Source organism: Lithobates pipiens, unplaced genomic scaffold (genome assembly GCF_037356315.1).
Source record: "Lithobates pipiens isolate NorthernLeopardFrog02 unplaced genomic scaffold, aLitPip1_a1.2 Scaffold_28, whole genome shotgun sequence".
NCBI lineage: Eukaryota > Metazoa > Chordata > Amphibia > Anura > Ranidae > Lithobates > Lithobates pipiens.
The window spans coordinates 183,514,474-183,530,314 of NW_027507789.1; the positions used below are offsets into that span (position 1 = coordinate 183,514,474).

The 15,841-nt window shown below is 41.6% G+C and overlaps 1 protein-coding gene across 1 annotated transcript in view; it reads left to right on the top strand.

Annotated features, from left to right (window-relative positions):
* GJC1 (gap junction protein gamma 1) overlaps nucleotides 1-15,841 on the top strand; it is a 144,491-nt gene that overhangs the window by 81,931 nt on the left and 46,719 nt on the right. The window contains exon 3 of the transcript XR_013263586.1: nucleotides 10,994-11,129. The gene's annotated coding sequence lies outside the window, so the exon portion shown is untranslated. The remainder of the gene's footprint in view (nucleotides 1-10,993; nucleotides 11,130-15,841) is intronic.

Here is a 15,841-nt window from a genome sequence, read left to right on the forward strand (position 1 = left end):
TATAATGTATGTGTGTACACGCGGGCAGCTTTACGCTTTGCAATGAATAATTTTTGCGCTATGTGCTATTTCTTTTGACTGTGGCTGTGAGTCGGCTGGCTCTAGAAAACAGTCTGCCATCGGACATGTATTTCACTGACTTATCGTGACAGTTTTTACTGTCAGATATCGTCCGCACCCCCTTAAGACAAGTATACCCACCGAGCCAAGTTTTATAACCATCTGGTGCTTTTACACCGAGGCGTCGGTGGTAAAGCGCCGCTATTTTAGTGGCCATTTACTTTCGTTTTAGCGGCGCTATTCGGGTTAAAACTGCCCACACAGCACTTGGCCGGCGGTTCGGTGGAGCTGCCCCATTGATGTCAATGGGCAGGAGCGTTTTAGGAGCAGTCTATACACCGCTCCTACAGCGCTACAAAGATGCTGCTTTCAGGGCTTTTTTTGCCGTCCTGCAAGCGCACCGCTCCAGTGTGGAAGCACTCGGGCTTTCACACTGGAGAGACCGGAGAGGCTCTTTACAGGCGCTACGGTGCTAAAAATAGCGCCTCAGTGTGAAAGCAGTCTTAATGAGCAAAGCTTCCAGGTGTGGGGAGGAATGTGATTTCACTTAGGTGACAGTTCTCGGCCTTAGCAGCCAGTCCCCAGATCCAAACACTGTGATGTGATGTCATTCCCCCAACTAAACTTCAACACCAGTTAACCACAAAGTTTAGGCAAGGATTCTGAACTGGGAAGGTGGTGTTGGAGCTTGGAAGGTAGTTATACTTTACTGTATTCTTGGGGTTATGCGAACCCTATCCATTTGGCCTGAATGGACAAAGTGACAGTGTTTCTTTTAGCAGCGAGTCCGTAAATGCACTGAGCTTCTGAGATCTTTTAGCAGCTAATCTACAAATCCCCAGTTTATTCGAATTCCGAAAAAATAAACACAAGTAAAAATGTGGAAGTCAAATGAAAAGTTACCTTTTTAAGGTAACTTTTTTTTTAAATGTCGTCCAGTAGCAATCACTGCAAGTAATCGCTGGTTGTGCGGAGAGCAGCGAAAAGCTGCGCCGGCTAGCGACCTGTCATAAACTGCACCTAGCCACTCACAGTAGCAGCAATCACAAGATTCCTACCGCTGCAATTTGCATCGGGCTAAATTGCCAGTGTGAATGTAGCCTTTTACATCAATTTCTGAGTGAAGTTTACCCTGTCAAGCAGTGCAAAATGTCAGACCCAAATTACATGGGGAGCAGTCCTGCTGTATCAGGTCCTTCCAGATCACGATTCACTAAAAATTCCGAAGTGGCCTGTGGTGCTTCACCTCAAGGGCCTGATTCAAATAGTCTGGAAAATTGTACTCGGCTTGAGTCTCTATGACTTCCTCATAGTCTGTCCTAGCTCTGTGGAGTGTAGCCCCCTCCTTGGCCTTATCCTGGAAGAGTTCAGTTATGCAGGATTTCTTGGGCTGAATTGCAGCTTTGATTTCTGACTTATATTGTCATAGCCAAGGCCACTAAAGCTTCAGGCAGAACAGATAATGATTTTGGAGTGGAAGGTGTTGAGGTATGCTTATAGCCTTATCTATAGGTGGTAGCCTTGCATCGTGAAGAACCTTTTCTGGTTTTACATTGAGACAAAGTTGTATTGAGGCCTTGAGCCTCTTCCTTTCCCAAGGCAGTTCCAACTTTTTCCCCTAACCAGGACATTGTACTTAATCAATCTGTCTAGCTGCAGTACATCAGAAGGAGATTCCCCTCCATTATCTGGATGTAGTTCCTGCTCTATGAGTCTACTTTGCAGCCACTGCTACCATTGAGAAGACTGACTTTTAGACTTTGTCATCCCAAATGAGATAACCTCAAAGAGGAACCATCTTCTCACTCCACCTTTTCTTGGTGGCTCAGACACATTATTGTTCAAGCCCATGGTCTTAAGGATTGCGTAGCACCCTTCTTGTCAAGGTACACTCTTCTAGATTTAGAAGTGCTTCTTTGGCTTTTAGACATTGGAGAATTGTTTCTTAGATTGGCAATGCTGCCACCTGGTCTTCTGTTAACATGTTTTTTTAAGTTCCACCAGATGGAAGTTTAGCCTTTGGCCGATGCCAGCTTTGGGCGCAAGGTCCTTCAGGCACCTCTTCAAGCTGTTGTCAGTCTCCATATTTTTTTTTTTTTATTAGGCCTATTCGTGTTTTGATCACTGCTCCGTTGGACTGCTTTTGGACATCCCAAAAGTCTATAGGAACACCAGTCCCACCCCTCTGTTTATGGTTTTGCTCTTGGCACTGCTTGGCATGTGCTTTATAGAAATGACTGCTGACAGTGAATTAACCAGATATGAGCAGCTACATGATCAATAAACGGTAACAATATTTCAGTTACGTTTATTGGGCTAGATAAACCCTTAATTTTTTTTTTTTATGTTTCCTTGGAATTCCAGTGGCGAGATCTGCTCTAACTTTCTCAGCTGCATTCATCATATTATATAGTCAAACTATATATCCAACAGGGAGAGTGGAAGCCCCTTGTGATGGCTACAGCAGCTCTGCAGACTGAAGAGCAGAGGTCTCATTACCAGTGGCCATGAATTGTATAATCAACTGTTAGGGCTTCTTTAAGCAGTGGTTGCTGCAGGGTGCTTGCCAGGCATATCTGAGCCTCTGCCCCAGCGACTAAAAGCATATACTGAGCTAAATTATACATTTCCCATCACTACCTATCATCCGGTAAGCAAACTCTACAGCCTGGTGCGTAGATGCCATGCATTCAACATTTGGCTTGGTGTAAAAAAAATTAAAAATTAAATAAAAAATACATCAAGCTCCCTTTTGGTGTTCATAAATATAGGGGCCTTATTGTTTTATTTGAATCAAACTTCTATGCATTATTTATTTATTTTTTGTAAAGTCTTCTCAGAGCACTGAAAATGTAGAAAAATAACTATGGTTGTTTGCATGTATAAAGTATGACCCAAGCTTATCTGTCTTTTATAAAACTCTACAGATAATGCTTCTTCCATGTTTATTGTATTGCTGTGTATTCTTCTTGTTTTGTTGTTCATTGCCAAAAGTATTACTGGGTCAGATCAAACAATGGATCTGATTTTTTTTTTTTCTTTTATAAATAATAAAATACAGATTTACACCAAAGGGTTCAAGCCTGTTTTTGCAGAAATGAATTATTGTTAAGAGAAGCAGAAATCTATTTGTGTCTGTATTTTGTGTATGTATATACGAGTTCAGGAAAGGGTGTAACATTGAAATATATACATTGAGAGGGTGGCTGCATGTATGCATTTCCTGAAAGGATATATCGTTTGATAAAAAAAAAAAATATTTAGCTAAAGGTAATACAACTTAACAGGAGAACGAATTGGTTGAATAACCAAGGCATGTTTGATGTATGCACAATGTACTGGATTATTTTGGTGCATATATCCCCTGTCTGTTGCAGCCAGTAGCAGGGTGGATTTGAATTAAATCAAGTCGATTTAAATCACTTGTAAAATAGCTTGATTTAAAACAACTTAATTTATATCATAATTTTTAAAGAGGAAGTAAACTCTCCCACTCTGATGCTTCTTTTCATTTTGTCCATTTATAATAAGTAATTATCAGACTATAGCCACTGTAATCCAGCCCAAATCACATATTACTCACTGTTTAAAGAAACTTTAAAAAAAACTTGTTTCCGGGGGTTAGGCAGCACCATCTTAAGTATTGTTTTCTGAGTCCACAGTGGAGTGTATTTCCGCCCTTACATTGAGCACTTCCTGTACTGTTAACCAAGCCTCCTTCTCAATCCAACGTTTCTATGGCAACCCGGCTTCCCTGCTCATAGCTGACTTGTTTTATTTCATAGTATTTACTTGTGCTGATTACCTAGTGTTTGCCTGTATATGAGTCCTATCAGCTTCAGCTGATAAGACTGTAGTTATTTCTGTCCCATTCCCTGGTTTACACTGTATGTCATGTCACATGGTGTGTAGGAGGAAGCTCTGAGTGATTAGCAGCCTCCTGGGAGTTCAGTGCTGTGGGCCGTAGGAAGTCCTGATAACAGATAGATAAGACAGAGTGTGCCGTAAATCAGGGGAGATCTGGGCATGCTCAGTGATGTTTTTCTAAAGAACAAAGGATTATTACAACAATACTAAGCAAGTAAGGAGATCTCTACAAGCAGTGTTCATTAGGGTTTTTTATGCTGATTTACATGGGACAAAGTTGTGGGGGAGGGTTTACAACCACTTTAAAGAGCAACTGTCATCTCTGACCCGCTGTTGACTCGCCGACAGTCCCATTTACTTTAATGGGACGGCTGGTGATGTGGCAGTGACACAACAAGGTGAGGGATGTGGCAGCAGCAGGTGAGTGGATGCCCACTAACAGTGGCTGCTATAATGGATCTGAAATGACAGGTGCTCTTTAAATGTAAGGACTTATTCTTGCTATTCTTTAGTATTTGCAAACAAAACAAAGGTTTCCTATTTAGAATAATAAACTGTCAGGTTAGTAAAGGAGCAATATCAGAAGCAATTCAATCATACAGTTTGTAGTGTACATAGATTTGCAAAACAATGAGATGAAGGAATATTTCTGAACTTTGTTTTATCTTATAGTTACTGTGAAATTGTGTGAATGCATCAATGCAGTGCATGTGATCGCAGCTTGCCGAGCTTGGATTCATTGAATGAGTTATAAGCTCCAATTCATGCTGAGTAAACTAAATTATTAATGTATCTTATATAGAAAACTATCTTTAGATAGATTTTTACTCCAAAAGCATTTTATTAAAATAAATTTGATAAAAATAAAAAAAAATCGATTTTAAACCAAAAAATCGATTTTTTTTTTTTTTTAAATAAAAAAAAAATCTGATTTTAATTTTTTTATTGTTTGTTTTTATTTTCTTAAAATCATTGATTTATATCCACCCTAGCCAGTAGTTTAAATGACCAGTCTGAAAAATTGGAAGGACAAGTAACTTTTTTTTTGTGTATTATGTATAAATATCTTTTGTGTTCTACAGTGGTGAGATCTGTACATTTGTAGACCCAGTCAGAGGAGGTAAGTAGGCACCTGCGGAGGATTATGATTCAGCTTGGTGAAGCGGAATTTTAAAAATATATTGAAATCATCCCAACAGTTCTGGTGGCTAAATTACTACTGGAAAAGTGAAAAGATCTGCAGGGAAAGACTTTCTGGTTTACTATATGATCTGATGTATTGGAATGTCAGTTTACTAAACACATATTTCCTTCCTGTACTGCTTCTTATTCCATTTTCATTTGGTAAATCTCTCTGCGTGTTTATTTTTATATAGAATATGCTGCATATGAATCTAATTGCTGTCTAGTGTTTTGGAACCAAGATCAATTAAAGTGCATTTTGTTAAATTTGAAATAAAATGGAGAGAAACATTCTCTTTCAAGTTGTGACCAGTGAAAGCTTTAACATTTATCATCTTGAAATGCTGGAAGTCTAAAAATAGTTTAGGATAATTGGAGGGCCTCTTGGGGCTAAACACAAGAATAATGTCTTGGCTTTAAAGAGCACTCAATCCAGTTTTTGTTTTTGGACCCACCAGAGTGGGCCTTGAAAGTTTTCTTTCCATAATCTCAGAAAGCTTTAAAGACCCGATAGGGGTTTGGACCCCTCAAAGTGGCACCTCTGTTTTGCTAATTGAGAAGGCTGGACATAGCTGGTTCCCCCGGCAGCTCTGCAATTGGCCAAAGGCCCTTTCTGCTTTTTAGAAAGAAGACGATTCTTAATGTTTTGCAGTGGACCTAGTTTTTGGCATGTTGCAGTTTTAGAGATCTCTTTTTGGTGGGTATTTAATATAAAACCACAAAGTAACAACTATTTACCAATTATTTAAAGTATAACTAAAAGCAAAACTAGTTTTGGATAGAGTAGAGATGGATTAAACTCCTGTTTTTCTTGCTGTCAGTGTCCCCTGTTAGGGAGATTCACCCTTTTTGTCCTGTATATAATTGAAAGTAAAAGAAAACCCCAAATTTTGGGTTGTCCCCAGAAAGTAATAGAGGAGAATTCGTCCATTGGGGACACTAGTTCTGGTTATCTGGGGGTGCCCAAGAGATTCACTTATTTTGCAGGGATTTTCTCTTACTTCCTGTCCCATAGCCAAAACAGGAAGTGAAGGAAAATCTCTGAAATGGGACAAAGATGACCAAAAATAAACCTTACAGGGGTCATAATCCTCCCTTACTCCATCCAAAATGAAAGAAAAATAGATATAGTTAGGCTTTCTTCTACTTTAAAGGATAACTAAAGGTTTGTGTGTTTTTTTTTTTTTTTTTTTTGTTTTTTTTTTTAAACAAACATGTCATACCCACCTCCTCTGTGCAGTTGGATTTGCACAGAGGGGCCCTGGTCCTCCTCTTTTGGGGGTCCATCAGCCGCGCTCCTGGCTGCTCCTTCTCCTCTCGAGTGCCCCGTTGGAGAGCCGCACTCCCTCAGGGCACTCTTGCGGGCACGCTCCCTTGTCCTGCTGCTACATCTATTGACACAGACAGCAGGACTCAGCCCCACCCCACCCCCCCACGTCATTGGATTTGACTTACAGCAGTGGGAGCCAATGGCTGCGCTGAGCTGCTATCAATCTATCCAATCAGGATCCAAGACAATGGCTGGAGCTGGTGTGCTCCTCCCCGTCGCTGGAAAGACCGTGTTCAGGTAAGTAAGGGGTTTTTCACCTGAATGCATAGAATGCATTCAGGTGAAAAACCACAAAGGTTTACAACCCCTTTAAAGTAAAACTATAGGCAAAACTTTCTTTTAAATGTTCCCTTCTCCCTCCTCGTACCTATCCTGCGTAAGAAAGATGTATGTACTATTTCTAATCCGCTCTGGCTCCCCTATGTCAGCGAGCAGCTTCTGCAGGGGACAGGAGGTAACATGGAAAGTGGCTGGGCCAAGGGAACCTATGGGTGATGTCATGGCTTCCATAATTCAGAGCTCTTCTTGTCTTGTTGAATGCTCCTTTTAGAGTGGCAGGATCTTTGGACTGGACCTGAGCGAATCGACAATAGATAAGCAGGTAATTATTTTGTTTTGTTTTTTCTATATAGGTTAGTTAGGAAGTTTAAAATCATTCTGTAACCTGGATAAGTTGATGACTTGTATGGAACCAGGTAAGTATTACAATTCTTGGATCAGGATGACTGCCGGTAGATAGTTTATTTTTTAAAGTGGTTGTAGACCCATCTGGAAAAAAAAAAAGCAACCTGCAAGGCAAAGGCATAATGAGCTAGTATGCATAGCATACTAGCGCATTATGAATAACTTAGCTGAGAACGAAGCCCCCGAAGCGGTCCTCCGTCTTCATGTTCGCCGCTGCCATGGATCCCGGAGTGACTTCTGGGTCTCGTAGCTCCGGCGCTGTGATTCGCCGGAGCAGCGATGACGCCACTCCCGCGCATGCACACGGGAGCCGACACTCACAGCATATCGCCACGATCTGCGGCCTGCCCAGTGCGCCTGCGCGCCGCTGTCTACAGCACATGCGCCGTAGTCAGCGGTGCCTGTCTTTTTGTAAATATCTCCTAAACCGTATAGGTTTAGGAGATATTTCTTGGACCTACAGGTAAGCCTTAATCTAGGCTTACCTGTAGGTCAAAGTGGTTTGTAAGGGTTTACAACCACTTTAATAGTAGGTGAGGTTAGCAATGGAAATCCATATGGATTAAAAAAAAGGCAGATGCTCCATCATGATCAGATGCTTGCAGTGAAGGGTACTGGTCATACTTCAGAATACAAAGACATTTTAGACCGTTGAATTTTGGGGGAAGACCTTCTCTGTTCCAGCATGACTGTGTCACTATCTACAAAACCAGCTCTGTAAAGACATGGTTTGTGAAGTACTCAAAATTTACACCAGAATCTCTCTCTAAATACCATTGGTATTAATTAGGATACGGAGTGTAGTACATCTGTTATCTATAGCAAAAACATTTTCATCTTGTATAGACTGGGGAAGGATTAGAACGTCTGTCGGGGGTTTCAGTTCTTGTTTGGATTTATTGGGCTGTGGTGTTCAGGTAAGTTAACATTATTATAATTATTATTCAGGATTTATATAGCGCCAACAGTTTGCGCAGCGCTTTACAATATGAACATGAATGCAATGTACTATTAAATCTATTTCTGTGTTCACTCTTATACAGTGCTACTCTTGTGCCATTTAAACCACTGTGGACAAAAAGGTAAGAAAAAGGAAAAGTACGTACATTGGTATACTCGCTAGATAAGGCATGCTATAGTAGAGACTCTGTTACTTAGGCTTTTACAGTGCACATGATGGAGTCTTTTGAAAAATTAACATTCACCAAATTCTCGCTCTTAGCCAATGTGAAGTACCCAGTGTTCTGCATATGGAGGAAGAATGTGACCACCTCCCAGGATGCTGTGTTTGAACTTAAAGAGGAACTCCAGTTTTATTGAGGGAAAAAAGGCAATCATATCTGGGTGATCCATGTACATTGCAAAGATTTTAACAAAACTTTGTAGCAGATTTCTACTTTTTGGTTACTCAGAAGAAACCACTTTTTCTTTCACAATTCTCATTTTAAATGGGAGGGCCTGGCTCATTGAAATCGGCTGATGCACTTTCTGTGTTCTAATGCCGTGTCTGCTTTCCTTTTTAGAAGTGATTTAATCCCTTTTGGGGGTGGGGATAGGGGAATGGGTCTGCTCCCATCCTTCTCTTTTTCTCTTGTTTTCTTTTTTGTCATTTAGATGGCCCAGGAGAATTAAGAGTATATGCTGCAGTAGAGTCATTTTTGTATTTAAGTGCACGTTGGAGATCCATTAGATAGATCTATTTGAGTACCTATTTGTATTTTTTATTTATGTGTGTATTGAGAATGTTTTGTATTGTTAACCACTTCAGCCCCAGAAGGATTTACCCCCTTCCTGACCAGAGCACTTTTTGCGATTCGGCACTGCGTCGCTTTAACTGACAATTGCGCAGTCATACGTCATTGCTCCCGAACAAAATCGACACCACAACATTTCCCCACAAATAGAGCTTTCTTTTAGTGGTAGTTGATCACCTCTGTGGTTTTTATTTTTTGCGCTATAAACAAAGAGCGACAATTTTGAAAAAAAAAAAACATTATTTTTTACATTTTGCTATAATAAATATCCCCCAAAAAATATATTAAAAATTTTTTTTCCTCAGTTTAGGCCCATATGTATTCTTCTACATATTTTTGGTAAAAAAAAATCGCAATAAGCGTTTATTGATTGGTTTGCACAAAAGTTATAACGTCTACAAAATAGGGAATAGTTTTATGGCATTTTTATTAATGTTTTTTTTTACTAGGCGGCGATCAGCGATTTTTATCGTGACTGCGATATTATGGCGGATAAGATCGGACACTTTTGACGCTATTTTGGGACCATTCACATTTATACAGCAATCAGTGTGTTGATTACTGTGTAAATGTGACTGGCAGTGAAGGGGTTAACACTAGGTGGAGCTGTAGGGGTTAAGTGTGTTCTAGGGAGTGATTCTAACTGTGGGGGGGGATGGGCTATGTGTGACACGACATTGATCACCGTTCCCGATTACAGGGAGCTGTCGTCAGTGTCACTAGGCAGAATGGGGAAATGCTTGTTTACATCAGCATTTCCCCGTTCTTCCTCTCTGTGAGACGATCATGGGTATCCCTGCAGACATCAAATCCATGGGACGGGCAGTCGGATTCACAGAGCTCGTGGTGGACGTGCGCTCCCGCTATTCTGACCTCGCGAGATCACGTACAGCTACGTGATTTTGAGTAGCAGAGCCAACCTGCCGCAGTATAACTGATTTAACCCTTGAGTAGTATCTCATTACCCTGGCATTTCTCTTACAAGTGGTGCCTAAAATCTGACCTGTATCTTGGTGCAGAGTTTTGGAAAAATCAGTGAACCAATCACGCAATTATTATAGATCAGCAGCCATGATTACCATGGTCAGTTTACATAGGGGGACACAGGAACAGGCAGGATCAAACAGGTATTTTACAGTATACAAAGGGACAAATGACTTCGCACAAGCACTATGCGGTTTAATATGCTTTAAAGAAACAGGATCTTCCATTTTTTTTTATTTATTTTTTTTTTACAACTTTTTTAAGTGTATGTGTGCATGTACAGTTTATGTGTAGATATGTACGTGTGTGTAAAAAAATAAAAAATAAAAATCTTTTAAATGTGTTTTTTTTTTGTTTTTTTTATATTGAAAAAACTAAGAATATTTCTTTCTATGTTCCTCTGAAGCATACAAACTATGGAAGGGAGGTACAGAAATGAGGAACCATTCCAGTTCTGCTGCAATGCACATGTGCTGACAGGAGTAAAGAGCAGGAGGGTGACTTCAACAGTGTGCTGCTGGTCCTTCACCATCCAGGTGGCAGACTGCAAAGGAGAGCTATGCTGTCTGACAGGAGTGCCTGGATCACAACACTGGCTGCTTCAGATTGTCAGTTAAGTACATAAGACAATTTTATTTATTTTTAATATGTATATAATATTTATATGTCAACTCAGATTTTAGCTACCTGCCTGGAGTTGAGTATACAGGTGTAGGTTTTCTTGAAAAATAAATGCCCAGAGGTGTTTGATTTTGAAATGACCACATTGATGTGCAATCCATGCAATGACTACAGCAGTCTGTGACCAGAGTATTCATGAAGTTGCCATACCAGCAGAGATCCAGCTTTTCTCTGTTCCCTTGATGTCATTTATTTTGTACAAAATGTATAAGACATCTAGGCTTCTATGCTGCATATAAATGGAGGACTTGTGGAAGAAAACGTAATAAACCTCTGTGATCCTAAATACTTGTGTTCTTAAAGCAAATGACACTGAATAATATATTAGGATCAATGTTTGTACATAAGAGCTTCAAGTGTGAAGTTTAGGATTTATTTTTTTATTCAAATATTATTTTTTTATTTTTTTTCTGTTAGTCGCATTTAACTTCTGCCTCGCATTTTCTCTTAGGCTTCAACCAAAGCAGAGACCTTTGCGGAAGAAAAATGTGCTCCTTTCTCCTTATATGGTAACCAGCTGAAAGGCAACTCAGACGGTGAAGATTAATATGTGAAGCATAGACCAACAGCAGCTTGGAGTAATATTGGTGAGTTCAGCCTGGGCTTTGTATAAATGCACATGTTCATTATGGAAACAAAGGACTCCATGAAAAATAGGCTGGCTGAAAGGTTAAACTCTCTGGGTAAACAAAATAACTAAAATATCATATATTCCCTAGAACATGTAATTGTCATTTTCAGTGTTATTAAAGCCCCACTCCTAGCCATACACAGTGCACCCTATTCCCACCCTCCAAACCCTTCCCTATGCACGGGTCAAGTGCTTGTTTTGTCTAGGGCCTTGGTGCCCAATCAGTGGCCCTTTTGTTTAGTGAGGCCCCCAGACCCAAGCAGTCATCTGTGATAGCTTTGATTTGTAATGGGGTTGTAATAGCAGAGATCTCTAGCAGTTTCATGTAACACGTCTCCAGTTTCTGACGGTCTCCTAAAGCAGGACTCCAGTCTCCAAACCCCACCTGATCATTTTATTATTATATAGCACCAACAGTTTGTGCAGCGTTTTACAACATGGGGCAGACAGTACAGTTACAATACAATTCAGTACAGGAGGGATCAGAGGGCCCTACTTGTTAGAGCTTACAATCTAGGAGGGAGGGTCAAGTGGAAAAAAAAAAAAGGTAATAGCTGTGGGGGGTGAGCTGATGGAGAAAATGAAAATGCAGTTGCTGGTGTGGGTAGGACAGGCTTCTCTAAAGAGAAGGGTTTTTAGGGATTGTCTAAAAGATAATAGAGGAGGAGATAATCGGACAGATTGGAGTAAGGAATTCCATAGGATTGGAGAGGCTCTGAAAATGTCCCGCCGGTGAGCATGGGAGGGGGTGATGAGGGAGCTAGAGAGCAGGAGGTCTTGAGAAGAATGAGGAGAACGATTGGGTTGATATTTTGAGACTAGGTTAGTAAGCTGGGGGCAGAGTTGTCGATGGCTTTGTAAGTATTCAACAGTTTTAGTGGCATGACATAAATCAAATCTTATACACTGATGCACAGTGCCCTGTGAGTTATATGATCAAGGAAGTGGTTCAGACTGGTCTATGCAAGTTATATTGTGGTATGGAGGTACCCCATACAGTGTGACAAAATACCTAAATAACTAGAAAATAAAAATAATAAATAATAAAATAACTAGAATGGTCATAACAGTAAGTAAACTTTATTACGAGGGTCCTTAAAGTTTTTTTCTTTTTTTTTTCTTTTTTAAAGCAGAGTTCCACCCAAAAATGGAACTTCCGCTTTAAGGGAAGGTGGCCCCCTGACATACCACAGCATATGTCAAATTACATTAGCATGTAATTTTTTTTTTCGGGGGGGGAGCGGAAACCCTATTTTTAGAGGGTTCCAGCTCCCACTTCCTCCCGGGGGCCCCCCAGTGCCGGAAGTGAGATCACCTTTCCCCCTCCATCTCGGCACACATCTGGAACATGTCACAGGTCCCAGATGATTGCCCGGCCAGTCACAGCATGCAGCGCCGCTCGTGCATGTGCAGTGACGCAGTGACAATGCTGGATCCACAGAGAGGAGGGGAAGACTATCGGGGCTTCGTTCCCCCGCATCGCTCTGGACCCTGGGACAGGTAAGTGTCTGATTATTAAAAGTCAGCAGCTGCAGTATTTGTAGCTGCTGACTTTTCATTTTTTTATTGTTTTTATTGGAACTCCGCTTTAACTCCAAATATAAAAAAGTGTGGATACTTTTTGAAGACTCCTCATACTTAAATGTGAGTTATGTACATTTATGTAACTTTAATGGTTAGCCTATTACTACATGGTGGCAGCAAAAATACAGGTGGCAGGGTGCTTCCATATAGATTACTGGACATGGTGCCTGTGTGTTGGAAAATATCACTTCCAACAATGCTGCAGATAAATTAGAAACCTTGTTATAGTGCTATTCAGAAGTTCGTATAATCCCTGGTTCACACCAGTGCAGCTTTGGAATGGCACTACTTCAGTGCAATTTCACAGCCTCCGTTCAGTGCGATTTGATGTGCGATTTCATTGCAGCTTACCGCTTAATTTAACAAACGTCAATGCAAGTCACAATGAAATAACAGAAAAGTAGCGCAGGAAGCTTTTTCAAAGTTGTTTTGACTTCAGTTGCTGCAAATGGGGTGCGACTTGTGCAATTTTGAACTGTCAAATTGCATGACAAATCACATTGATGTGAACCAGGGCTTAAGGAGAAAGGGGCAATACTGAACTATTTACGCCTGTGTGCATTTGTCTGTACGTCTGAGCTGTATACCATCTTGTCGGGTTTTCTTTGTTAGTTCCGCTCTCTTGTTTTGAGTGTTTAAAACGTGTGCTTTGGTGTTAGCATGTAGTTTTGTACCCGGTCTTCATTAGTTGTACTCTGCCAGAAGCAAAATGTTTCTCTCTTATGTGATGGCATTTAGTTGTGTGTGCATAATGAAAAGGTTAATAAGTGCACAGGCTGGAGTTAAAGAAAAAGAGCATTTTCCAGGAGTTGGCTGATCAGACCTTGTTCACGCCCCACTTACTCTATGATCGCCGCCTGTGCTCTGTTCCAGAGGGGTGGCTGGTTTGGCTGCCTACACTGACCACCCACTACGACAAGAGCTCAGGCTAACGTCTGCATTAGCCACCAGCATTCAGTCTGAGCCACTGATGTTCCTCCCCCCCTGCAGCTATCCTGTTCCCCTCTTCACTGTCGGTTCCTATCCATCTTCTCGCTCCACTGAACCCTTGTTACCATAGCCTGATATGTAATTACAGAGTAAAACAAATTCCAACGGCAAATGACTTTGGATCTCCCAGCATGGAAGGTGGATTCCCAGCTTGTATGAAAAGAACAGCAGGTGCCAGAGGGTTTTGTTGTATGTGAATCGACCCTTGATCCCCACATGTATCATAGCAAATTTTTTTTTAATCACTCAGGGTAGGTCTTTTCTTAAAGTTTACAGTATGACTTTGTAACGGATAATCTCTTATAAAAAAAAAAAAAAAAAAAAAATCTTCACAGCAGGGTAGAAATCAACTGATTATCTTATTGTGAGAATCCGTTGAATGCCTTTGCTTTTAATGCAGGAAGTACGTGTTGCCGCCACTCTGCAAATGTAAAGTCTACCTCAAATATATATATAGAATCAGTCCCCATCCTCTCTACTACTAAATTATCAGGCTTTGGGTATTGCGAGAATGAGGTTGAGATTTTAGGTCACAAAACATATGGACCTCTGATACCTTTAGGAATGACTCTAATGCCGCATACACACGATCGGATTTCTCGTCGGAAAAAGATATGACAGCTTTTCCGACGGGATTCCGCTCAAGATTGCCTTGCATACACACGTTCACGCAAAAGTTCACTGAAATTACAAACGTCAAGAATGCAGTGACGTACAACACTATGATGAGCCAAGAAAATGAAGTTCAATGCTTCCGAGCATGCGTCTAATTGTTTCCGAGCATGCATAGTAATTTTGCACGTCAGAATTTCCACAGAGCTGTCATGCAAGAAGCATTTGATTGGGTTCCCGTTTAAAGGGGAACGTTTGTTTGGAGAAAAATTAGACAAATTCGTCCAAAAAATTTCAGGGGGTAAATCTACTCTCCTTCCAGTCAAAAGGAGCAAACGTCCATCATTTAGGCATGCTCTCTCTCCCGGAGCATCAAGCTCTAAGCAGTGGCGACGGTCTTCTCAACCCTCCTCTACAGGAAAGGCTCAGGGCCGGGCCCAGGGGCAGAAAAAGACTTGGGGGCGAAAGCCTGCCAAGCAGAGCCCAAAAGCTTCCTTGTGAAGGGGCACCCCCGCTCGGCCGAGTGGGGGGGAAGGCTCCTGCAGTTTGCAGGAGCCTGGCGGTAAGAGATCCGGGACAAGTGGGTGATCTTTTCGGTATCTCTGGGCTACAGGCTAGAGTTTCAGGAGATTCCACCTTCTCGCTTTCTAAGGTCAAGGATCCCTAGGGATCCAGTAAGGCAAAAACCGCTATTTCTGGCCTTAGATCACTTACTATCCCAGGGGGTGATAGTAGAAGTGGACCCAAATGAACAGGGTTCAGGGTTTTACTCGAATCTCTTCACCGTTCCGAAGCCAAATGGAAGTGTCAGACCTATCCTGGTTCTGAAGGATCTGAACCGGTTCTTACGCATCTGGTCCTTCCGAATGCAGTCATTGCGGTCTCCTCCCTGCAAGGGGAAGAGTTTATGGCATCAATAGATATCAAGGATGCATATCTCCATGTGCCAATTTTTCCTGCACACCAAAAATATCTAAGGTTCGCGGTAGAGCGGCGCTATTTTCAATTTGTGGCCTTGCCGTTTCGGGCTTGCTACGGCCCCTCGAGTCTTCACAAAGATTCTGGACCCTCTCTTGGCAAACCTAAGAGCTCGGGGTATAGCCGTCATGGCTTATCTAGACGATTTGCTTCTCATGGAGAAAACAGTAGCGTTCCTGAACCACAGCGTTACCAGAACGCTAGAACACCTGGAATGCCTAGGTTGTATTATAAACCTAGAAAAGTTGTCCCTACAGCCTGCCACCAGGTTGGAATACCTGGGTATGATCATTGACACCGCTCAGGGCAAGGTGTTTCTTCCAAGGTCAAAAGCCTTGGCCATTGGGGATCTGGTGCGCCTAATTCTGGGCAGGAGATCTTCCCCCATTCGATTGTGCATGAGACTGTTAGGGAAAATGGTCGCCTCCTTCGAGGCCGTCCCATTCGCCCAGTTCCACTCAAGGCCTCTGCAGAGATGCATCCTTGCGGCTTGAAACAGGAAGC